Source organism: Phocoena sinus, chromosome 13 (genome assembly GCF_008692025.1).
Source record: "Phocoena sinus isolate mPhoSin1 chromosome 13, mPhoSin1.pri, whole genome shotgun sequence".
In the NCBI taxonomy this organism is placed as follows: Eukaryota; Metazoa; Chordata; class Mammalia; order Artiodactyla; family Phocoenidae; genus Phocoena; species Phocoena sinus.
Genome location: NC_045775.1, coordinates 60,090,805 through 60,117,556, shown reverse-complemented (window position 1 = coordinate 60,117,556; position 26,752 = coordinate 60,090,805). Strand labels below are relative to the sequence as shown.

General features: G+C 43.6%; 1 protein-coding gene across 2 annotated transcripts in view; it reads left to right on the top strand.

Annotated features, from left to right (window-relative positions):
- Nucleotides 1-12,633, top strand: part of TGFA (transforming growth factor alpha) — a 153,552-nt gene extending 140,919 nt beyond the window's left edge. For both annotated transcript variants that reach the window (XR_004352970.1, XR_004352971.1), the window contains one exon: nucleotides 12,578-12,633. The gene's annotated coding sequence lies outside the window, so the exon portion shown is untranslated. The remainder of the gene's footprint in view (nucleotides 1-12,577) is intronic.
- Nucleotides 12,634-26,752: the final 14,119 nt, after the last annotated feature.

Below are 26,752 nucleotides of genomic sequence, written 5' to 3'. Positions count from 1 at the left end.
GGCAGGTATTCTTTGTTGCCCTTCACATTTATTTTCTTAGTCCTCAAGGTCCAAGATCTCTAATCATGAAGAACAACCACCACCAGCACCTCGAGGGTACATTCTGTTTGGCCTTAAACAATTATGGTGCCCCATCCCTAGACAGAGATTGGTTTCAGAATGGGCTGGTGACCCTGTTCTTGCAATGAGAAAGGAAAAAAGCTGTGGGGCTTCTAGGAAGATTCCTCCTTCCTAAGAAAAAGACTGAGACAGCCCCTTTCTTTCTGGACATTGCTATTCCTGGATGCAACGCTGGAACTGCTCCATCCAGCAGCCCGAAGGGGGCGCCAGTCCAGTCAGAAAGGCAGAGCAGAAAACTGGACACAAGCTGCGACCTTGATGATGTTGTTGACCAGCCGAATCAACCAGCCCTGAAGCTTGTTTGACCTCAGAACTTCCAAATATGTAAGATAATAAATTTCCTGATTGCTTAAGCTGGGGAGTGGGGAGAGGGAGGGAGCCCGTCACTGTGATTACTGTCTCTGGATAAGAGCGATTTAGAAGAATCATTAAATTCCGAATGGAACATAATGTTTTGGTTTTCAAAAATCTGTTATCAAATTAATGATGCGGCTCCTACTTGGGGGTGTCTTATAATCAAGGAAATACAGCATACTAGAAGCGCTGCTCAGAACGAGAAGATGCATTTTTGGAAGGATGTCAATTCCTTCAAAATAATTTGTGAGTTTGTTTTGATACCAGTTCTTGAAACTTGACGTCATGATTTGGAAGTTCAGCTGGAAAATAACAGAGATAAATAACGATGAAATATTTGAAAATGAGGTTCATTTAGCACTGGCCCTATCAGGTATTAAAATAGGCTACAAAACTAAAAGATTGAAAGCAATGTGGATGGTAGAGAAACAAATCAGCAAAACAGGGTAGAAACGTCCAGAAACAGACCCAGGTACATACAAAAATTAGACGTGAGAGTAAATCATCTCAAGGAAATAGGCTGTGAAATGGTATAAGAGGCACATGAAAATATAACTGCAAAGTGAGGATCAACTCAAGTGAAGAGCAACGTCTCCAAAAACTGAAGAAGTGTGTATCGATATGACAGGGAGACACTCATGTTCCACCATCAAATTGAGAATTTTAGGCAGAAGGCCACCCATGGTGTGAGAGTGGAGAGTGGGGAGCACCAGGTTCTCCCCCGAACTGCTGGTAGAAACGCAAATGGACACAGCTTGCCTGAAAGGCATAGACATTGTTTAAATGCATATTCAGCTATTCCACTTCTAGAAAGTTATTCTGAAGAAATCATCATGAATATGGGAGAAATTTTAACTATAGCGTTGTTCATCAAAATGTTTTTAATAGATGAAAGCTGGAAACTACGTATATGTCCATCAAAGAGAACTGGTTGAGTAAATTATAATATCAATATTATGGTATTCTGTGAAGTCATTAAAATGATACGCGATAAGAATATTTAAGGACACAGCCAAAATATCTCAACTGTTTTATTGAATGCAGTTGTTTTATTCAATGTAATTCAAGCAGATTACAAAATAGTACATACTGTACAATTCTACGTTCAAAAAATAAATATTTATTTACACACACAAAATTTTTAAATGAGCTTATCCATATGAAGCACTTAGAATCATAACTGCCATGTGGTAAGAAGTCAATAAAGTCAGTAAATGGTAGCCATTACTTTTTAATCCTCGCATCCACCCTATTAGGGACCTACTATTACTACTCCCATTTTACAGGTATGGAAACAGGCACCAGGAGATGAAGTAACTTGCTCAAGGTCACACAGCTTTTACGTGGTGGAGAGTTAACATGTGATGCACAGAGAAAAACAGCTGGGACATATTAAGCACTCCATTATTTTATATTGTTGGAATTCTGTAAAATATTTATATATACATACACAGATGTAACTGGGTATTACCTTTTCATGGGAATTTATACAAAATCTTTTCTTAAAAAAAGAGCTTCCGGGCTTCCCTGGTGGCGCAGTTGTTGGGAGTCCACCTGCTGATGCAAGGGACACGGATTCGTGCCCTGGTCCGGGAAGATCCCACATGCCGCGGAGCGGCTGGGCCCATGAGCCATGGCCGCTGAGCCTGCGCGTCTGGAGCCTGTGCTCCACAACGGGAGAGGCCACAACAGTGAGAGGCCCCCGTACCACAAAAAAAAAAAAAAAAAAAAAAAAACGAGCTTCCCTACACTTGACCACTGAGAAACCTACTGATACCTCCTTTGCTTATTCCTCGGCCCTGTGTCCTCTCTCTAAGCTCCCCCCAGTGTCAAGGTGACCTTTATTTTTCACAGCCTTCAAGACAGAACCTCATAGAATCATCTTTAAGGGCCCAGAACCAGGCACTGGCCAACTCCAATGGACAGAGCATCTTCTCCTCCTGTACCTGGAGTCTGGCCCAGAGCCCAGGGCTGCTTTCTAGGGACAGTTGGCATTTCCCACTGGATACAAGCTAAATGAAAACCCACACACTGGTGGTTCTTTACCCTTGCTGATGCCTTCTCTGGAGTATTCTATAGGAATAGGGTCTTAGAAGTTTTCTCAGGTATCAAAAGTCTCTTTCACATTTAAAAAGCAAATATGGATCATTTAAATAGAAAGGCGATTACAAACACTCAAATGAAATAAACCAAATTAGAATATTTAAGAGAGAAGATTTTTATAATTTTTATAGTGGAGGTTTTCAAAGTTGAAAATGGCACGGATACACTTGGAAACTTTGGATTTCTCACACTGACCCTGAGTTTCATCAGGCAAGACCTTAAAGATTAAAAACCTGAAACTTTCTAATAGGATGTTCAGGACGAAAGGCAGGGCACACACAAGACGTCTCACTCCCTTCTTGACTCCTGCCGCTAAAGCTCAGGGTGTAGTTAGCACACTGTCACCCAGGACTTTTCTCCGAATTCAGAAAGAAATTACCTAGAATTACACATATCTGTAGCTATATGTGCATTTACACAAATCAATGAATAGTATGTATGTATAACTTGGTCCATGTTTTTCAAGCCATCCCAGCTTGAGATCACAATAATGGAGATGAACTCTCCCTAACTACACAATCACTTAACCCTCCTCAGCTGCCTTTCTGGTTCAAGGCAACCTTTTTTCCTCCTATAGAGCTCTCAGTGATCACTTACCTCCCAGGGACCCTCGCTGTCCTGAGGGGGCATCAGTCCTGTTCTTTTGAGTTCCTTGGGATCAGCCATCCTGACTGAAGAGGATTTTGATGATACTCAAGTGCGTGAGGGACTGCACCCCAACCTGAGGTACCGAAATCCAGAGAAACACACTCCTGTCCTCTGGGTCAGAGTCGCTGGGTGACCTTGGACCCCAGACTATGGCTGCTCTGGCTGGAACCCTCTTAGGCTCACTGGCTCTTCCTGTTTCAGGGCTTTATTCCCAGGGGCCTAGTCCTTGACTCTTACAGGAGACTAGCTCTGCCAGTCTTGCAATGATACATTCCTTCAAATTCTCTGAGCATATTCAGTTCAGGTCCTCATTTAGGGACCCTTCCTATTTAACACATGGTAAACAAGGCCTTTGGGCACTGGTTTCCAGAACGTCCAGCCATGGCTTACTCTCCCATTTAACTGAGCGCAAACATCACTCCCTCTTGAGACTAATTAGGTCTTCCACATCAAGTTAATTTATTTACCTTTTTTACCTTTGGGAATTCACTCTCCATTTATACTGCTTGCTTCTTTTTTCCAGTATTATAATTCCCAGCAACACGGAAAACTTTCTTGTTACCAGTCCCTGATTTTTGGTGATGCTGGTTTCATGCAGCAATGCTTAAGTTGTAGGAAAAGGGTTTGGGTTCATTGCAACTAAAGGATGCTGATGAAAGAACATTCCTCCTCGAAAGACACACAGTTGTTTCGCTCCAGCACGTAGTCTTGACTTGGGCGTAATCTGTTTGCATTTCTGCTCTCCGCTCCCTGGGGGAAGCAGGGTCAGTTTCCACACCCACCTCCTAAGAGCATGCTGGGACAGCTCCCCGCCTTCTCCACCAGCCTTACCATCCTTGTTCCAGCCGCACCCTCACCCCAGCATCCCCACCACCACTCAGCATCCTCCACTTGTCAGTTGTCTCTTCCTCTCATCTCTGTATACTTCTAGTAACTGCTTGTTTGCTTACTGAGCTGAAATGAACTTCAAATTCTTTTTTAAATTATGTCAATAAAACATGTAGCTTGAAGTGCTTCATACACTGTAAAAATCCAGGCACAGACAGCATCAGCCTGTTGATTCATCTTTTTGGTCTCTTAACAACCACTCAAATCTGTGGCAACAGCTCAAAGGTAGGAGATTCCAGTTACCAAGCATCAAGGCTTCCTCTGGATCTGATTCCAGGCTGAGCTCCCTTGAGCCACACAGATCTGCATCTCTTTCTCTGAGGCAGGAACCCTAAGGAACTTTCTCAGTAAATTATCAAGGACCCATCCAAGCTCCTTTGGGAAGAAACCAACCTAAGGGCAGACACTATAACTATTCTACACACCCTGGGCCCCAACTGGCAGGGGTTTCAGCTACAGGGTACTTCAAATCCGTTTGCCTTCACATCCTGGAATCCCTCGAGAGATGGTAAACATTTAGGCTGGAGCGTGAACCAGTTATACCCCACCCCACATATTCTTCTTACAATGTAACGTAATGTAATGTTGCCACTCCTTCAACGATAGTAGAGTCTATATTCCCTCCCCCTTGGACTTGAGCAGACCTTTGTGCTCCTTAAGCGACAGAATGGAGAGCGAGGGGTGGATGGATGCTGCAGAACTTTTGAGGCTGGTTCATAAAAGTCAATGTGATTTCCATCTAGCTCACTCTCCCCCTGCTCCTGGGGAATCCTAAACCGACATGTAATTAGTCCAGCTACCCTGACGCTGCCCTACCGAAAAGACCAGATAGAGAGACCCTATAGAGATATACAGAGGTTATTGAACCCTCAGATCTTTCAATCTACCCAGCATCAACCACCAGACCTGTGAGTGATGGACGTTTCAAATAATTCTAGCCCCAGGCTTCAAGCTGCCCCAGTGAGGTGAGGCTTTCCCGCTGTGCTCTGTCTGAATCCCTGACTCACAGCATGTGGGAGCATAATAAATGATTGTTTTGCATCACTAGGTTTTGAAGTAATTTGTTAAGCAGCCAAAGTAATTGGAACAGGAAAGGAGGATATTATTTGCATCTCAAACTATGAAATAGAGCCCACTGTTACAAAGGTGACTTTGCAAATATCTGATTGACTCATTCCCTGTTGATTTTGTTAGTCCTTCTCTCAGCGTTATGGGATACGCAGGAGATGCTGGGTTCATCATCAAAGCCTTGGTTACCAGCCTGGGTGGGAAAAGTCAGTTCCTGGGCTGTATGTTCTTCAGCTGAAAGGGGGCCTTGAGCCTCCTGGTTATTGTTACAGGTCAATGAGACTTCAGGTAAACTAGAGAAGTCTACCCTGCCCGAGACACTGGAAGAGGCAACCCTTTTACAAAGGGGCTTCTTTATAAAAAGCCTCTTTGCTAGATAATAATTGGATGCACGTATTTTAAGTTGTTCCCTTAGTCAATCAACTAGGAACCTATTATGTGCCCAGTATTGGATGCTGTGAAGGATGTTTCTTTCCAGACCTCTCTATGAGTTTTAATGTTTTTAGCTGTAAGAAACAGAAACCCCAATTTAAAATGACTTTAAACAATAGGGAAATTTAGTGCACATAGCAAAGGATCCAGAGGAGGGCAGCTCCAGAGTTGGTTCACCCAATGGCTCAACACAATGTCATCAAGGATCCAAGTCGCTGCCCCCATTCTGCTCTACCATCCTCAGTGTGTACTGGCCAGACTAACTCTCCTCATGGTCCCACAGTTCCAGGCATCAACGGGCACACGGGATAATGACCGGAAGGAGAAGAGGAACTATTTTTTCTGCATCTATTTCTTGACTTAGACTATTCATGGTTTACTCTATGGAGCTGGACACGGGGCCCCTCTGAGGACATGGAAGGTGAACAGCAGAAAGTAGGACATGGGCAGCATCCAACAGTGTCTGCTCCAAACTCTACATCTGGTTAGAGAAGTAGGACTAACTAAATGAGGCAATGAAACTCCAGTTACTCTCTCATAGAGTATTTCAAGTTACTCTCTTGCTGCTTCCTCCTTCCTCATTCCGAGGATGCCGTAAGCCATGGTGTTTGTTCACAGTTCTTGCTACGAGCACTCAGCTCCTTGGAGAAAATTCGTGACTCAAAGAGCTAAAAACCCAAGGCTTACTTTACCTTTTGTTCCAGATTAAGTGCGGCAGTAACTAAAGTAGCATTCCCATCTTAACTGACACTCCTCGTGGCGAGAGCTGGTTGCCAACCATTGTCAATGGAAAGATAGGAAGGCCCAGGGAGGGGGAGGGGTGGGGAGGCCTTTGTCATTTATCAAGCTGTGAAGAGTGGCTGCCACTCATCTCTTGGAACGGACCACCTTTTTGTATCTGGTACACAAGGTAAGAATGTTTTTTACATTTTTAAATGGCTGAAAAAATTTTAAACCAGAAAAAGCTATGAAATTCACATTTCAGTGTCCATAAATGGAGTTTTTTGGAACACAGCTGTGCTCGTTCATTTACATATTGTCTGTGGCTGCTTTCACACTACAGCAGCAGAGTTAAAGTAGCTAATGATACAGACCAAATGGCCCGTGAAGCCTAACATATTTACTATCTGACCCTTTGCAGTTAAAGTGTGCCGACCCCTGTCTCGCAGTAAAAGTCCTACTGGGGCCTCCAGGCATTGGGCCGTCAAACCGGAGCCTCTGAGCAGCCAGACCTCAGTCCGCTTCCAGAAAAGGCCTTCCTCCCATCTGAGCAAGAAAGGAACATTCTGTCTAATCCATTTAGAACAGGTTTCTCAGACAGGTTGCACATTAGAATCACCTGAGGAGCTTTTTAAAAATACCAGTCTTGGGCCACACCCAGACCAATTAAACGAAAACCTCTGGGGATGGACCCAGGCATTTGTGTCCTTCAAAAGCTCCCAGGTGATTGCCCAGTGCAGTCAAGTTTGAGAACCCCTGCTAGAGGCTTGTTTGCCAAAGTCAGGCCTAGTTTCTGGAGCTTTCTCTAAGCAAACACCATTACCCACCCTCAGGCAGGTGTTTTGGGAACAGGACACGAGCACCATGCTGGGGTGGAGCAGGGCAAGAAGAGGTGGAAAAGCCAACTGTGGTTAACCCCTACCATTCATTTTCACAGGTGTACAGTCAAATGACCTCACCTGTGTACAGGTGAGTTCCTGAGGTTTCCCAGGCGGAGGAACCCTCATCCCCAGAGCTCTCCTGTATCTCATGCCAACTGTTGACAGAGAAAACAGTGTCTCACCCTGACTGCCACACACTGGCTTGCTTTCCTTTACCTGAGAGGTTGCAAATAGGAGCCTGATGTCTGCCTCACTCAGGGACGGTGTAGATGTGCATTTTCCTCCCCGGCACCAGAGATGTCCCTTCTCCTTGGCATGCAGTTGAAGAAGACAAACCACATGCTTTCTTTCCTTCAATCACTCACTCAACATATACTTACTAAGCACCAACACTACCACAAACTATAGACTTTAAGAATACATGATGAGGGAGGATAAATCAGGAGATTGGGATTAACATAAACATGCTCCTATATATAAAACAGATACTCAACAAGGGCCTACTGTATAGGACAGGGAACTCTACTCAGTGTTCTATAATAACCTGTATGGGAAAAGAATCCGAAAAGGAATGGATATACGTACATGTATAACTGAATCACTTTGCTGTACACCTGAAACTAACACAACATTGTAAATCAGCTCTACTCCAATATAGAATAAAAACTAAATTTAAAAAGAAAGAATACAATGATGAGTCAGCATCCCAAGGGAGCCCAGAGACTAGGGAAGATTCAACCAAATTAAGCCAGTGCCCTACAACACTGACGGGCTGCTCTGTAGGAGGCCTCCAGGACTCTGAGCGGGGAAATGACCGTCTCTCAAAGGGGAAGATAGGCTTGGGCTGGTCTTGGAGAATTCCATCTCTCCTGCCCTTCTCTGCTCCCATTCCCAGCCAGACCAGCAGCAGAGAACACCAGAAAGGGAAATAAAAATTGCTGTTGGGGAGGAGGGTCTGTTTTTGTTTATTTGTGTTCTTTTTCATACCCGTTATTGTTGTTAAGCTCCCCCAGAAGTTCCCCTGGCTACTCTTTGAAGTGGATTTTCTGAAAATGGCTCCATGTGCTTCCCCTACCAGCCATGATTAGAGTGTGAACCTCAGGGTTGCTGCTGAGAGGCAGTACCTTTGAGTTCTGGAGTTAGAAGGGTCTGAGTTTGAACCCAGGACCTACCCTTAACAGCTACAAAGATTGGTCACATCACGTAACTTCTCTAAGTCAATCTCCTCACCTGTCAAATGCATATGATAGCAGTTCCCATCTCATAGGGTTGTAGTGAGGATTAAATGTGACAGCAAGATAGAATGCACAGAGCCTGGCATACAAAAGGGATTGATAGATTTGAGTTGATATTATTATTAGCTATATTTGAGACCCCAGTGCACATTCGTTTATTCACTCATTCAAATGAATCTTAACGAATATTTGTTGAGAGCCCTCCAGGTTCCAGTCATAGTCCTGGACATTGGGAATACAGAAATGAGCAAAACGTAAAGATCCCTACCCACTTGGAGCATCTATAATCGGAGGAGAGAAATAAACCAAAAACAAGTAAATAAAGCAGGAAATGTGATCATTACAGTTTGAGAAAGGTGAAAATAAGTAAACAGAAAGACAACAATGTGATGAGACCCTGACATGATGACAATGGAATGAAATATTCAAGAAACTAAGAGAAGAAAAGATGGAAGTAGCAGCAGCAAGGGTAGGGGCACTAGTACAGGATGGGAGTGGCTTCATAGGCAGGGACCAGTTGGTATCAGGCCTTACAGCCCCTACTGGACTTTGTATCTTTTTTTCTAAGTCAATGGGAAAGCATTAAAGGATTTCAGGCAGTGGAATGACGTGATGATTTACCTTTTTTATAAAACACTCTGACGATTGTAAAAAAGATTGAAGGAAAATAAGAGTGAAATTGGAAAATCCTGCTAGAAATCCATAGCAGATGTCCAGATAAGAGATGATGGCTAGACAAGGATGATACGGTAGAGGTAGAGCTCGGCGCTATATCTGAAATGTGCCGTGAAGTTAACGTTGACAGGGTTTACTGATTGTCTAGAGATAGAGGGATGAGGGGAAAGGGATGAATCCAGAATGACGCCTAGATTTTCGATCTGAGCAACTCCGTGGGATGGTGATACTATTTACCAAAGTAGGACACACTGCAGAAGAATCAGTCTGGGGAGAAGTCCTTAGTTCTGTTTGGGAAAGTTAACATTTGCAATGGCTTATAGGTATCTTGGTGAAGACATCTTGTATGTGTTTGTATATTTGAATCTGGAGTTCAGTGATGAGGTCAAAACTGAAGATATAAATTAGGGAGTCATCAGCCTATTGGTGACACTGGGTAAATATGCAGATGAGACCGAGGGGTCTGGGAAGGGGTTGCCAGGAAGGCTGAAAGCAAACCAGAAGAGGGCAGATCTGAGGAAGCTAAAAGGGGCGACTGGGGCTTCCCTGGTGGCGCAGTGGTTGAGAGTCCGCCTGCCGATGCAGGGGACACGGGTTCGTGCCCCGGTCCGGGAAGATCCCACATGCCGCGGAGCGGCTGGGCCCGTGAGCCATGGCCGCTGAGCCTGCGCGTCCGGAGCCTGTGCTCCACAACGGGAGAGGCCGCAACAGTGAGAGGCCCGCGTACCGCAAAAAAACAAAACAAAACAAAAAAGAATCCCATGTAAAAGGGGCGACTGTTTGTAGCAGGAGTGGGGAGAATAAACCTGTTGGATGCTGCTAAGTCCAGTTAGGGAAGGACAGGGAAGTGGCCATTGCATTGGCAGCATGGAAGTCACCAGTGACCTGGGCAGAGCTACTTCAGTGGAGCAGTAGAGGCAGAATCCACAGAGGAGCAGGCTGAGGAACAAATGCAAGGTGACCAAGTGACAGCACAGGGCGAAGACAACTCTTCAGAAGGTTTTCAGTGAGAGGGAGCAAAGAATCAGGATGGCAGGAGGAGGAAGGGTCAAAAATGAATTTATTCTGTTTTGTTTTAAGATTGGAGCTATTACAGCATGTTTGTATGTAAGGAAATGGATCCAGGAGAGAGAAGATGGATGCCTGAAGGAAGATGAGTTAACCACAGGAATGAAGTTGTTGAGAAGGGGAGGGATCTGGGCAAAAGTGGACAGATTTCCCTCTCTATTAAAAGGGAAGATGAAAAATGTGGGTACAGGTGTGGAGAGGCTTGTAGACCGGATGGTGGGAATATGTAGCTATGTCTGCCCAAATCCTTCAGTTCTCTTTGAATTATGAGGTAAGGTTTATCACTGAGGGGGGCAGAGGAAGACATATAGTAGCTTTAAGAAAAGATAGTCTGAAATAACAGCTTTGGTGAGTTGAAAAGCAAACTTACTAGGGAAACATCTAGGCTGTGGTGAATGCCCATTTAAGATAAGGGATCATGCCATTTAAATGGGAGAAAATAGCCCTGTTGTGTGATTTTTCCCAGCTACATTCAGTTGCAACAACGTGAATAACTGGGTTCAACTATAGCTGTGATTGTTCCAAGAAAATGTAACAGGGGAAAGAGGGAGTGATTATGATAAACTATGGATTCTGGACTAGACAAGAAAGTAAGTGCGGCCAAAGGGAGAGATAGGAACAATGACAGAGGCATAGGGTCAATGGATGTGCAGTCCCAAAGAGATCAGGGAATTCTGCAGTGTGGGTACCAAAGTCAGGGAGCCAGAAGAAGAGTAGAGCATTCTCAGAGGAGGGGATCCTCGAAACCAAAATTTAGAGACGCGAGAAGTTACCGGCGACAGTGTGATCTAGGGTGTAAACAAGAGAGTGGAAGGTGAGATGGGTTGCAGGAAGAAATCTCTGGAGATGAGGTCAAAGAACAAAGAAGCCAGAGTGTTGGTTGGATCATGCAAGTAGGTGTTAAAGTCACCAGTGATGACAAAGGTAGAGATGGAGAGGAAAATGCTGCTGAAGTCGTCAGTAAAGGAAGGGAATCTCAGCTATGAGGAGGGACAACAGGTGGGGTGGCAAGATGGCACCAACTGTCAAGCAGGTGATTTGTTTCGGTCGTTTATTAGTTGGCTGATTGATTTTTGTTTATTTTAGGGAGGAGCGAGAAGTGACTTAGTGTAAGGAGGACACCTGCTCTAGCTCTTTGCTTATCAAAATATGAGCCATCCTCTTGAAAAGTTTTCCTGGAAATCTACTAGGAAATGGTCCAAAATGTTAGCATGGTTGTGTAAGGATACACGTTCTGATGATCTGTTGATGCGTAACTAACCACCCTAAAACTCAGTGGCTTAAAACAATATTTATTTTAAAATAGATAAACAACAAGGTCCTACTCTATGGCACAGGGAGCTATATTCAGTATGCTGTAATAAACCATAATGGAAAAGAATATATATATACACATATATCTGAATCACTTTGCTGTACACCAGAAAATAACACAACACTGTAAATCAACCACACTTCAATAAAAAAAATTTTTTTGGAAAACTTTTATTTTGCTCGCAAGTCTGCAATTTGGGCAGAGTTCAGCAGAGACAATTCTCTGCTCCACTCAGTGTCAGCTGGGATGGTTCAAAGGCTGGAGGCTGGCATAATCCGAAGGCTTGTTCACGCACATGTCGGGCTGTTGTTGCCAGCTGGATCTTTAGCTGGGACTGTGACCAGAACACCTTACGACCATGGCCTCTTCTTGTGGCAGCTTAGTTTCCTTACAACATGGTGACTGGCTCCCCAGGGTAAGCGTCCCGAAGAAAGCCAGCCAAAGCTATGTCTGCTTTTATGACTGAATTTTGCTCATCGCATAGTCTCACTTTCACCCTAGTCACAGACCAACCCAGACTCAAGGGGATGGAGCAGAGACCTCACTTTTCAATGGAGAAGTGTCAAGTTCACATTATTTTTTTAAATTAGTGAATCGATTTATTTATTTTTGGCTGTGTTGGGTCTTCATTGCTGCGCTTGGGCTTTCTCTAGTTGCTGCAAGCGGGGGCTTCTCTTGTTGCGGAGCTCGGGCTCTAGGCGCGTGGGCTTCAGTAGTTGTGGCACACGAGCTTAGTTGCTCTGTGGCTTGTGGGATCTTCCCGGACCAGGGATCGAACCCGTGTTCAATCCCTGCAGTGGCAGGCGGATTCTTAACCACTGCGCCACCAGGGAAGTCCCTCAAGTTCACATGATAATAGAAGCTTACAAGGTGGAAAAAAGTGGTGCTGTCTTTGGAAAATACAGTCTATCATAGTGACTATTTTTTTTCTTCTTTCACCTTGTAGTAGGATGGTGCCCAGTGATTTCAAACTTTAATGTATCTGCTTCTAACCAGAAGCCTGATCACTTAAAAGTTATTAAAATCTTCCCTGTTTATAGCAATAGAAATAACAAGAAATCTTTTTGCAGTACGCGGGCCTCTCACTGTTGTGGCCTCTCCCGTTGCGGAGCACAGGCTCTGGACGCGCAGGCTCAGCAGCCATGGCTCACGGGCCCAGCCGCTCCGCGGCATGTGGGATCTTCCCGGACCGGGGCACGAACCTGTGTCCCCTGTATTGGCAGGCAGACGCTCAACCACTGCACCACCAGGGAAGCCCAACAAGAAATCTTTAAGCAGACTTTCATCTGGGAAAGACTCACTTGAATGACCCCTTTCCGTTATGTAGCTGTAAAGCAAGAAGGTACACATGTTTCTGGAGAGACAAAGGATGAAGATTTTAATCTATTTGTGCATCTGATTACTTTTATTTTTTGCTTGGCAAAGTCCTGGGCCCAGTTTTATAAGCAGTTAGGATTAGGCTGACCATCTCCTACATTCATTAATAAAAGGAACTTAAAAGTTATGAGAGATTAAGCGGGCTAATTTGACAAAAGTTCAAGGAGCTTTCTGGAAAGAGGGGTATCAATACCTTGACCATTTTCCTTTAACATTCAAAGCTGTTACAACAGTTTAATTGATTGGAGGGTCCCAACTGCTAAGAAAGACCAACATGGTCACCTACCCCATAAGGGAGAGAGGTGTGTGCAGTGATCACCTGGGCTCAAGACAAGAGCCTAGTCGTCCGAGAAGAGGGCAAGTGCTGAGAATAACACGGGCTGATATTAGCATCCTTCCGCAGCGAGCCTGGTACTGAGAGCTTGCACTGGGAAGACAGCTTTGTGTATGGGTGAGTGTTTATGGTCTGGGCATCTGTGCCACTGAAGAGCAGGAACAGTGGCAGCCCTGACGTGCAGAGCCCGCGCTCACGGCTGACACTAATCCAGCGAGACGTGCACCTTGCCCTCTCACAGCGCAGGGAACCATAGCCACACTAGATCGTCAGTGCAACTGATCCCCACTGATTTGACTTCCATGTCTGTCGTCAATGAAAAGTGAATATATTATACATTTGTAGGTTTAGGGGTTTTCTACTCCATTTACTGATTTACTGGTGTTTCCACCAGTAGTATTGCCCTGCTTCATTTTTATCACTTTGTAAAATTTAATTTGTATTTACCCCTTTTATTATGTTTTATTATATTTTAAAAATTTAAGAATTTATCTTCTATTCTTTTTTTTTTTTTGGAGGAGGTTTATCTGTGGTGTCCAGCATTGGTTTATAACTTTATCATTGGTTCATGGATGCCCCTCTTTTATTTACTACATTATATAACGAACACCCAGAGTACACCATCCAACCCCAAGATCTGAAGCATTACCAATAACTTGCATATACCCTACGTGTTCTTTCTCATCCCAATGCCCTTCCTCCCCTACCCCGCTCCCATGAGTGAACACTAGCCTCTATTTGTTTTATCATCCCTTTATTTACATATATATACTTTATCATATAGCTATTTAGGCCAAAACAATATATTGTCTAAGTTTGCTTACTCTTCACCTTTAGAAAAAGATATCATATTGTATATAAAGTCTTCTAGGACTTGCTTTTTAACCTGACGTATTTTACTAATAAGTATCCATGGGGATAGATGCCAGTCCATCTGTTTTCACTGCTGTGTGACAGCCCATTGCGTGAACACAGCACAATTAATCTGTCCGTTTTCTCCATGATGGTTGCCCAGGTTGTTTCCAGTTTTTTGCTGTTACACCTAGCGCTGCTGTGAACAATCTTGTACCTCCCAGTGACCACGTACGAGAGTTTCTCTCAGATGTATGTCTGGGAGCAGAATTTGTGGTGTGACACACAAATATTCAGCTTTACAAGAGAACGACAAATAATTGTCTTCCAGTACTGGGTATTGTCAGATTTCCTAATTTTTGCCCATCCAGTGGATGTGCAAATCCATGGTGGAGTGGCTTTGCATTTCCCCCAATGCTGGTGATACTGAGCTTCCGTTCATGTATTTATTAGTTACATGTGTATTTCCTCTTTTGTGCAGTGGCTGTGCATGTTTTCAGATACTGTGCTTCCACGTTCTTTTTTTCCTAGATAAACCTTATTTCTTAGAATAGTTTTAAGCTTACAGAAAAATTGCAATGATAGTTCAGAGCTCCCCTACACCCCCGGCCCAGTTTTCCCTGTAATTAACATCTTACATTAGTAAGGTTCATTTGTTACAATTAAAGAACCGATATTGATATTTTGTTACTAACTAAAGTCCGTATTTTATTTAAATGTCCTTAGCTTTTACTGAATGTCATTTTTCTGCTCCAGGACTCCCTCCAGGATACCACATTACATTTATAAGTCATGTCTCCTTAGGCTACTCCCAGCTGTGACAGTTTCTCAGATTCTCCCGGTTTTTGGAGATCTAGACAGTTTTGAAGAATACAGGCCAGGTATTTCATAGAATATGCCTCAATTAGAATTTGTCTGACGTTTTTCTCTTGATTAGACTGGGGTTATGTAATTTGGGAAGGAAGATCACAGAGATAAAGGGCCATTCTCATCACATCTTATCAAGGGTACAAACTATCAACATAACTATCACTGCTGATGTTGAACTGGATCACCTGGCGGAGGTAGTGTTTGTCAGTTTTCTCCAATGTAAAGTTATACTTTTCCCCTCTTTTCATACCGTACTCTTTGGATGAAAGTCCCTATACATGGCTCACACTTAAGGAGTAGGGAGTGTGGTAGACTGAATAATGGCCTCAAATATTTGGGTGGCCAAAAAGTTCATTCGGATTTTTCCATAAGAGAATACAAAAACCCAGACGAACTTTTTGGCCAACCCAATATAGTCACATCCTAATCCCCGGAACTTGTGACTATTACCTTATATTGCAAAAGTGATTTTGCAATTGTGATTAAAGATATTGACATGGGAAAATGATCTTGGATTATCTGAATAGATCCTAATTGTAATCATAAGTGTCCTTATAAGAAGGGGGCAGAGGGGGATTGACACAGAAGTGGAGAAAGCAATGTGACCATAGAAGCAGAGCCTGGAGTAACTCGACCAGCAGTTTACCAGCAGCTGCAAGACGCAAAAACTGGATTATCCACTAGAGCCTCCAGAAGAAGCACAGACTACAGACACTTTGATTTTGGTCCAGTGATCCCGATTTTGGACTTCTGGCCTCCACAACTGGAAGAGAAGAGATTTCTGTTGTTTTAAGTTACCAAGTTTATGGTAATTTTTTTACCACAGACACAGGAAACTAATACAAGGAGTTATGTTTGTTAGCTATGTCTCTGAGGGAGGAGTATCTACATAAATTACTTGGAATTCTGCACAGGACTTTTATCTCTTTACTCCCATTTATTTATTTAATCGATTATTTATGTTACGATGGCCTCATAGATATTTATTTTATACTTTGGGTTACAATCTAAAGTTGTTCCACATTCTTTTAAAAGACAGAACGGGGACTTCCCTGGTAGTGCAGTGGTTAAGAATCCGCCTGCCAATGCATGAGACACCAGTTTGAGCCCTGGTCCGGGAAGATCCCACATGCCACGGAGCATCTAAACCCGTGCACCACAACTACTGAAGCCTGTGTGCCACAACTACTGAAGCCCGTGCGCCTAGAGCCCGTGAGCCACAATGAAGAGTAGCCCCCGCTCGCCACGACTAGAAAAAGCCCACACACAGCAACGAAGACCCAACGCAGCCAAAAATTAATTAATTATTTATTTTTAAAAAAAGACAGAATGTCCTTCTCTGTGTAACCCAGCCCATCTACAGGTGCCACATGAGAAGGTTCTAGTGACTAGATGGGGATTTGGAAGGTGAGTTTGTCCAGCCTTGTGCCTGTGGCCTGAGGGCTGGGCGGGCAAACTTTGAAACAGATACAGAGTAATAAACTCACCATTAAAGCAATAATGCGAGAGACAAATTGACTCATGCACATACAAACTAGATTTTGCACAGAAGTGAGTAAATGGATAGGTGATATCTGTCAGATATTTGTCAATCCTTTTCAATAATATATCAAGGAACTTGATATTTAAGAAGAAAAATGAACTCAGGTCTTGGCTGAAGTCACTGATGGTTTGTCGTCACCCTGGCCTCAGCTGCAGGCTGCTTTCTTCACAAACACCTCAAGGAAGCCACTCCACACCCTTACTTAGTTCTCACTCGGAGAATTTTATGCTCCTTACAGACAAGGGTTTCCTTGTTCTCAGCAGAAGTCTCTTCTGCTTTAATTCCAACTTTCAGCCTGAGAGAGAGAGAGAGAGAGAGAGAGCAGGTGTGTTTTCAAAAAGGTTTTCAATGCCCTAATTGGGTTGGGGGCAAGGAGGGTTGCAAAGGCAGTGGTCCTTGAGGGAAAGGTAAGGAAAAGGACCCTTGTCTCAGGACTAGACACACAGGTCTTTAGTTTCCTTCCAGTGCTGTTAGTTTGCTGGAAACAAGCTTGTCAAGTCAAGAATATGCTTCTCAAGGAAGGAGGAGATCATGGCCCAGTCTCCAGGTGTTAAGGAGACAGCCTGCGGTGTAGGACTGCCCTGGGTTTTAGTTTGGGCTGTACCTCTTATGCCGTGTGACCTTTGGCAAGTTAACTCCCTGGGTCCCATTTTTCTTATCTGTAAAGTAGAGACCACATCGATGTCACAGGTCATGTGAGGACCAGATGGGATCAATGATTACACAGAACAGGGCAGAGCACTGCAACCACCACTGCTATTATTATTGTGGTGATTTTGTTATTATTTCTTATTATTATTTAGTAAAATCATAAGAATAGCACAGGCTCTGGAGTCAGAGAAAGTTGGTTTCAAATCCCAGCTCCGGAAGATGGCGGAAGAGTAAGACGCGGAGATCGCCTTCCTCCCCACGGATACACCAGAAATACATCCACACGTGGAACAACTCCTACAGAACTCCTACTGAAGGCTGGCAGAAGACCTCAGACCTCCCAAAAGGCAAGAAACTCCCCACGTAACTGGGTAGGGCAAAAGAAAAAACAGAGACAAAAGAATAAGGACGGCACCTGCACCAGTGGGAGGGAGCTGTGAAGGAGGAAAAGTTTCCACACACTAGGAAGCCCCTCCGCGGGCGGAGACTGCGGGAGGCAGAGGGGGGAGTTTCGGGACCGCGGAGTAGTGCACAGCGACGGGTGCGGAGGGCAAAGCGGGGAGACTCCTGCACAGACGATCGGTGCTGACCGGCACTCACCAGCCCGAGTGGCTTGTCTGCTCACCCACCGGGGCGGGCGGGGCTGCGAGCTGAGGCTCGGGTTTTGGTTTTGGACGGAGCTCAGGGAGAGGACTGGGGTTGGCGGCTTGAACATAGCCTGAAGGGGTTAGTGCACCACGACTAGCCCGGAGGGAGTTCGGGGAAAAGCCTGCACCGGCCGAAGAGGCAAGAGACTTTTTCTTCCCTCTTTGTCTCCTGGTGCGCGAGGAGAGGGGTCTAAGAGCGCTGCTTAAAGGAACTCCAGAGACGGGCGCGAGCCGCGGCTAAAAGCGCGAACCCCAGAGACGGGCGCGAGCCGCGGCTGAGGGCGCGAGCCCCCGAGACGGGCGCGAGCCGCGGCTGAAAGCACAAACCCCAGAGACGGGCGCGAGCCGCGGCTGAGGGCGCAAGCCCCCGAGACGGGCGCAAGCCGCGGCTGAAAGCGGAAACCCCAGAGACGGGCGCGAGCCGCGGCTAAAACCGCGGACCCCAGAGACGGGCGGGAGACGCTAAGGCTGCTGCTGCCGCCACCAAGGGGCCTGTGTGCGAGCACAGGTCACTCTCCACACCCCTCTTCCGCGGAGCCTGTGCAGCCCGCCACTGCCAGGTTCCCGGGATCCAGGGACAACTTCCCCGGGACAGCGCACGGCGGGCCTCAGGCTGGTGCAACGTCACGCCGGCCTCTGCCGCAACGTCACGCTGCCTCTGCCGCCGCAGGCCGGCCCCGCACGCAGTGCCCCTCCTTCCCCCATCCCCCAACCCCCGGCCTGAGTGAGCCGGAGGCCCCGAATCAGCGGCTCCTTTAACCCCGTCCTGTCTGAGCGAAAAAACAGACGCCCTCCAGCGACCTACACGCAGAGGCAGGGCCAAATCCAAAGCTGAGCTCCTGTGAGCTGTGAAAACAAAGAAGAGAAAGGGAAATCTCTCCCAGCAGCCACAGAAGCAGCGGATTAAAGCTCCACAATCAACTTGATATACCCTGCATCTGTGGAATACCTGAATAGACAAGGAATGATCCCAAATTGAAGAGGTGGAATTTAGGAGCGAAATCTATGATTTTTTTCCCTTTTCCTCTTTTTGTGAAGGTGTACGTGTATGCTCCTGTGTGACATCTAGTCTGTATACTCTAGCTTCCACCATTTGTCCTAGGGCTCTATCCGTCCATGACTTTTTTTTAAAAATTCTTTTTCTTAATAATTAAGTTTAATTGTAATAACTTTATTATACTTTACCTTCGTTCTTTCTTTCTTTCCTTCCTTCCCTCCCTCCTTTAGACAACGAATCACCCCAAATTGAGGAGGTGGTCTCAGGGAGCAGGATTTATGATTTTTCCCCCTTTACCTCTTTTTGTGAAGGTGTATGTGTATGCTTCTGTGTAAGATTTTCTCTGTATAGCTTTGCTTCCAACATTTGTCCTAAGGTTCTATCCGTCCCTTTTTTTTTTTTTTTCTAAATATTTTTTAATTCAATAACTATATTATACTTTATTTTATTTTTACTGTATCATCTTTCTTTCTGTCTTTTTTCCTTCTTTCCCTCCTTCCTTCCTTCCTCCCTCCCTCCCTCCCTCCCTCCTTTCTTTCCTTCTTTGCTTCTTTCTTCCTTCCTTCCTTTCCTCCTTTCCTTCTTTCTTTACTCATACTTCTACTAATTCTCCCTACTTTTTCTCCCTTTTATTCTGAGCTGTGTGGATGAAAGGCTCTTGGTGCTCCAGCCAGGAGTCAGGGCTCTGCCTCTGAGGTAGGAGAGCCAACTTCAGGACACTGGTCAACAAGAGACCTCCCAGCTCCACATAATATTAAACGGTGGAAATATCCCAGAGACCTCCATCTTAACACCAGCACCCAGCTTCACTCAACGACCAGCAAGCCACAGTGCTGGACAACCTATGCCAAACAACTAGCAAAACAGGAACACAACCCCACCCTTTAGCAGAGAGGCTGCCTAAAATCATAATAAGGCCACAGACACCCCAAAACACACCACCAGACGTGAACCTGCCCACTAGAGAGACAAGATCCAGCCTCATCCAGCACAACACAGGCACTAGTCCCCTCCACCAGGAAGCCTACACAACCCACTGAAACAACCTTAGCCACTGGAGACAGACATCAAAAACAACGGGAACTACGAAAGTGCAGCCTGCAAAAAGGAGACCCCAAACACAGTAAGATAAGCAAAATGAGAAGACAGAAAAACACACAGCAGATGAAGGAGCAGGATAAAAACCCACCAGACCTAACAAATGAAGAGGAAATAGGCAATCTACCTGAAAAAGAATTCAGAATAATGATAGTAAGGATGATCCGAAATCTTGGAAGTAGAATGGACAAAATGCAAGAAACAGTTAACAAGGACCTACAAGAACTAAAGATGAAACAAGCAACGATGAACAATGCAATAAATGAAATTAAAATCACTCTAGATAGGATCAATAGCAGAATAACTGAGGCAGAAGAACGGATAAGTGACCTGGAAGATAAAGTAGTGGAAATAACTACTGCAGAGCAGAATAAAGAAAAAAGAATGAAAAGAACTGAGGACAGTCTCAGAGACCTCTGGGACAACATGAAACGCACCAACATTCGAATTATAGGGGTTCCAGAAGAAGAAGAAAGAAAGAAAGGGACTGAGAAAATATTTGAAGAGATCATAGTTGAAAACTTCCCTAATATGGGAAAGGAAATAGTTAATCAAGTCCAGGAAGCACAGAGGGTCCCATACAGGATAAATACAAGGAGAAACACGCCAAGACACATATTAATCAAACTGTCAAAAATTAAATACAAAGAAAGCATATTAAAAGCAGCAAGGGAAAAACAACAAATAACACACAAGGGAATCCCCATAAGGTTAACAGCTGATCTCTCAGCAGAAACCCTACAAGCCAGAAGGGAGTGGCAGGACATACTGAAAGTGATGAAGGAGAATAGCCTGAAACCAAGACTACTCTACCCAGCAAGGATCTCATTCACATTTGATGGAGAAATTAAAACCTTTACAGACAAGCAAAAGCTGAGAGAGTTCAGCACCACCAAACCAGCTTTACAACAAATGCTAAAGGAACTTCTCTAGACACGAAACACAAGAGAAGGAAATGACCTATAGTAGCGAACCCAAAACAATATATAAAATGGAAATAGGAACATACATATCAATAATTACCTTAAATGTAAATGGACTAAATGCTCCCACCAAAAGACACAGATTGGCTGAATGGATACAAAAACAAGACCCTTATATATGCTGTCTACAAGAGACCCACTTCAGAACTAGAGACACATACAGACTGAAAGTAAGGGGATGGAAAAAGATATTCCATGCAAATGGAAACCAAAAGAAAGCTGGAGTAGCAATTCTCATATCAGACAAAATAGACTTTAAAATAAGGACTATTAAAAGGGACAAAGAAGGACACTACATAATGATCAAGGGATCGATCCAAGAAGAAGATATAACAATTGTAAATATTTATGCACCCAACATAGGAGCACCTCAATACATAAGGCAAATACTAACAACCATAAAAGGGGAGATCAACAGTAACACATTCATAGTAGGGGACTTTAACACCCCACTTTCACCCATGGACAGATCATCCAAAATGAAAATAAATAAGGAAACACAAGCTTTAAATGATACATTAAACAAGATGGACTTAATTGATGTTTATAGGACACTCCATCCAAAAACAACAGAATACACATTTTTCTCAAGTGCTCATGGAACATTCTCCAGGATAGATCATATCTTGGGTCACAAATCAAGCCTTGGTAAATTTAAGAAAACTGAAATTGTATCAAGTATCTTTTCCGACCACAACGCCATGAGACTAGATATCAATTACAGGAAAAGATCTGTAAAAAATACAAACACATGGAGGCTAAACAATACACTACTTAATAATGAAGTGATCACTGAAGAAATCAAAGAGGAAATAAAAAAATACCTAGAAACAAATGACAATGGAGACACAACGACCCAAAACCTATGGGATGCAGCAAAAGCAGTTCTAAGGGGGAAGTTTATAGCAATACAAGCCCACCTTAAGAAGCAGGAAACATCTCGAATAAACAACCTAACCTTGCACCTCAAGCAATTAGAGAAAGAAGAACAAAAAAACCCCAAAGCTAGCAGAAGGAAAGAAATCATAAAAATCAGATCAGAAATAAATGAAAAAGAAATGAAGGAAACAATAGCAAAGATCAATAAAACTAAAAGCTGGTTCTTTGAGAAGATAAACAAAATAGATAAACCACTAGCCAGACTCATCAAGAAAAAAAGGGAGAAGACTCAAATCAATAGAATTAGAAATGAAAAAGGAGAAGTAACAACTGACACTGCAGAAATAAAAAAAATCATGAGAGATTACTACAAGCAACTCTATGCCAATAAAATGGACAATCTGGAAGAAATGGACAAATTCTTAGAAATGCACAACCTGCCAAGACTGAATCAGGAAGAAATAGAAAATATGAACAGACCAATCACAAGCACTGAAATTGAAACTGTGATTAAAAACCTTCCAACAAACAAAAGCCCAGGACCAGATGGCTTCACAGGTGAATTCTATCAAACGTTTAGAGAAGAGCTAACACCTATCCTTCTCAAACTCTTCCAAAATATAGCAGAGGGAGGAACACTCCCAAATTCCTTCTACGAAGCCACCATCACCTTGATACCAAAACCAGACAAGGATGTCACAAAGAAAGAAAACTACAGGCCAATATCACTGATGAACATAGATGCAAAAATCCTCAACAAAATACTAGCAAACAGAATCCAACAGCACATTAAAAGGATCATACACCATGATCAAGTGGGGTTTATTCCAGGAATGCAAGGATTCTTCAATATACGCAAATCTATCAATGTGATAAACTATATTAACAAATTGAAGGAGAAAAACCATATGATCATCTCAATAGATGCAGAGAAAGCTTTCGACAAAATTCAACACCCATTTATGATAAAAACCCTCCAGAAAGTAGGCATAGAGGGAACTTTCCTAAACATAATAAAAGCCATATATGACAAGCCCACAGCAAACATCATCCTCAATGGTGAAAAACTGAAAGCATTTCCACTAAGATCAGGAACAAGACAAGGTTGCCCACTCTCACCACTCTTATTCAACATAGTTTTGGAAGTTTTAGCCACAGCAATCAGAGAAGAAAAGGAAATAAAAGGAATCCAAATTGGACAAGAAGAAGTAAAGCTGTCACTGTTTGCAGATGACATGATACTATACATAGAGAATCCTAAAGATGCTACCAGAAAACTACTAGAGCTAATCAATGAATTTGGTAAAGTAGCAGGATACAAAATTAATGCACAGAAATCTCTGGCATTCCTATATACTAATGATGAAAAATCTGAAAGTGAAATCAAGAAAACACTCCCATTTACCATTGCAACAAAAAGAATAAAATATCTAGGAATAAACCTACCTAAGGATACGAAAGACCTGTATGCAGAAAATTATAAGACACTGATGAAAGAAATTAAAGATGATACAAATAGATGGAGAGATATACCATGTTCTTGGATGGGAAGAATCAACATTGTGAAAATGACTCTACTACCCAAAGCAATCTACAGATTCAATGCAATCCCTATCAAACTACCACTGGCATTTTTCACAGAACTAGAACAAAAAATTTCGCAATTTGTATGGAAACACAAAAGACCCCGAATAGCCAAAGCAATCTTGAGAACGAAAAAAGGAGCTGGAGGAATCAGGCTCCCTGACTTCAGACTATATTACAAAGCAACAGTAATCAAGACAGTATGGTACTGGCACAAAAACAGAAAGACAGATCAGTGGAACAGGATAGAAAGCCCAGAGATAAACCCACGCACATATGGACACCTTATCTTTGATAAAGGAGGCAGGAATGTACAGTGGAGAAAGGACAGCCTCTTCAATAAATGGTGCTGGGAAAACTGGACAGGTACATGTAAAAGTATGAGATTAGATCACTCCCTAACACCATACACAAAAATAAGCTCAAAATGGATTAAAGACCTAAATGTAAGGCCAGAAACTATCAAACTCTTAGAAGAAAACATAGGAAGAACACTCTATGACATAAATCACAGCAAGATCCTTTCTGACCCACCTCCTAGAGTAATGGAAATAAAAACAAAAATAAACAAATGGGACCTAATGAAACTTCAAAGCTTTTGCACAGCAAAGGAAACCATAACCAAGACCAAAAGACAACCCTCAGAATGGGAGAAAACATTTGCAAATGAAGCAACTGACAAAGGATTAATCTCCAAAATTTACAAGCAGCTCATGCAGCTCAATAACAAAAAAACAAACAACCCCATCCAAAAATGGGCAGAAGACCTAAATAGACATTTCTCCAAAGAAGATATACAGAATGCCAACAAACACATGAAAGAATGCTCAACATCATTAATCATTAGAGAAATGCAAATCAAAACTACAATGAGATATCATCTCACACCAGTCAGAATAGCCATCATCAAAAAATCAAGAAACAATAAATGCTGGAGAGGGTGTGGAGAAAAGGGGACACTCTTGCACTGCTGGTGGGAATGTGAATTGGTTCAGCCACTGTGGAGAACAGTATGGAGGTTCCTTAAAAAACTACAAATAGAATTACCATATGACCCAGCAATCCCACTACTTGGCATATACCCTGAGAAAACCAAAATTCAAAGAGAGTCATGTACCAAAATGTTCATTGCAGCTCTATTTACAATAGCCAGGACATGGAAACAACCTAAGCGCCCATCATCGGATGAATGGATAAAGAAGATGTGGCACATATACACAATGGAATATTACTCAGCCTTAAAAAGAAATGAAATTGAGCTATTTGTAATGAGATGGATAGACCTAGAATCTGTCATACAGAGTGAAGTAAGTCAGAAAGACAAAGACAAATACCGTATGCTAACACATATATATGGAATTTAAGGGAAAAAAATGTCATGAAGAACCTAGGGGTAAGATAGGAATAAAGACGCAGACCTACTGGAGAACGGACTTAAGGATATGGGGAGGGGGAAGGGTGAGTTTTGACAGGGCGAGAGAGAGTCATGGACATATACACACTAACAAACGTAGTAAGGTAGATAGCTGGGGGGAAGCAGCCGCAAGGCACAGGGATATTAGCTCGGTGCTTTGTGACAGCCTGGAAGGGTGGGATGGGGAGAGTGGGAGGGAGGGAGACGCAAGAGGGAAGACATATGGGAACATATGTATATGTATAGCTGATTCACTTTGTTGTAAAGCAGAAACTAACACACCATTGTAAAGCAATTATACCCCAATAAAGATGTTTAAAAAAAAAAAAAAAAAAAAAAAAAAAAAAAAAAAAAACCCAGCTCCACCACCATAACCCTGGGGCAAGTTATTTAACTTTGCTCTGCCTCAATTTCTCCATCTGTAAAATGGGGAATATCCCATAGGATTATTAGGAAGATTAAAATTAAATACAATTAAATTAGAAGATGCATGTAAGACACTGAACACGGTGCTCAGCACATTGAGTGAGCTCAATAATGTACACTATTATTATCATATTAGTGTCATGTACTCTATATCATACCTATCAATGTGCATTGTTCCCACTTTGGCCACAGTTCCTAAGGGCCTGCAAGCACAGCCCACAGGTCCTGAGCTGATTTAACCAGACCTGGCAGTATATTAGCGGCCCAATAATTTAAGGCAGTGAGAACAATTTGGGAGCCCACCTGTGCAGTGGGTGAAGGAGGTAGGAGGGTGGGCTGACAAATTGTTCTCACCGCCTTAAATATCATAGCCACAAGCTGCAATCTGCAAACTCCCCTGTAAGTCCAAACAGGAGCCCTCAGGCCAACAACCCACCTTCTGCCTTGGGTTTCTGGGTATACCCTTGGGGAGGCTAAAACGGACCCCCAACGCATATCGCTTGGGCCCTGACTCATTGCTTATCATGCACTAACCACGCCCCCTACCTCGGGAGCCTGGCACATCCTACCTTTACCCTCACCCACTGGCTAACGCCCTGCTTTGCCTCCCACATTAGAACTAGGCCCTAGAGCTAGAGCCCTGCTCAGAACCCCCCAGTGCCCTCACCTCCGTCACCCTCCATGGATACTGGCACAGACTGGCTCACTCTGAAGGTCACTCTGAGGTGACATCCCAAATAGCACCCACCTGTCCAACCCTCTAGCCCTAGCCCACCCCTCTAGCTGACCCCTTCTCTGCTCCTAGGCTGCTTGGATTCACAGCTGAGGCACTGGAGGCTAGCCATTACCTCATTTTACCCCCATAGCAACTCTTGAATTGTCTTATTTCACACATAAGGAGCCCCAGAGATATTCAGAAATTTGCCCAGTGTCATGTGACTAATAACTTCCAAAGAACTTGAGCTCCCCTGACCTCTATCTAGTTCAGGGCCCGCTCAGCTTCCTGTGTCACAGATCCAAATCTCAGGAGAGCCAGCTCCCTAATTTTCACTTTGGATGAAAACCCAACTTAAAAATCTTGGCAGGCATCACTCTTCCTGACTCCCAGGCATTTGGCATTGGTTGGTGTATGTTTCCAGAGATATTTTTCTGCCTGGAGGAAAAAAAGAGGGAACATGTTTCTATTTGACTAAGAAACATGTAATCCCAAGGACTCCACACATTTTTAAGACTCCAAATAGCACAGAGACCTGAGCAACTGGGAGAGACAGGAAAATACTGAGTTTGGTGGAAACATATAAATTTTATTGCAAAGGGGCCCTTTAGGATATAAGTGCTGTTAACATGATCCCCAGAGGAGGGGAAAGGGATTTACCAAGGCGCTCCCAGCTCAGTGGTGCTCTGTATTTTAGAGGACCTGGGGGGCTTTGTGTCTCAGAAGTCGGAAGTTTTGCCCTGGAGTCCCATATGTGCATATGTAGGCACAATGGAATTAGCCCCAGTGGCCTTAAAAGCCACTTTCAACATTGTCAGGAGTCTTTGCTATGACAAAGTCTCCAACACATGAGTCTGGAGGAAGAGATGTCCCCT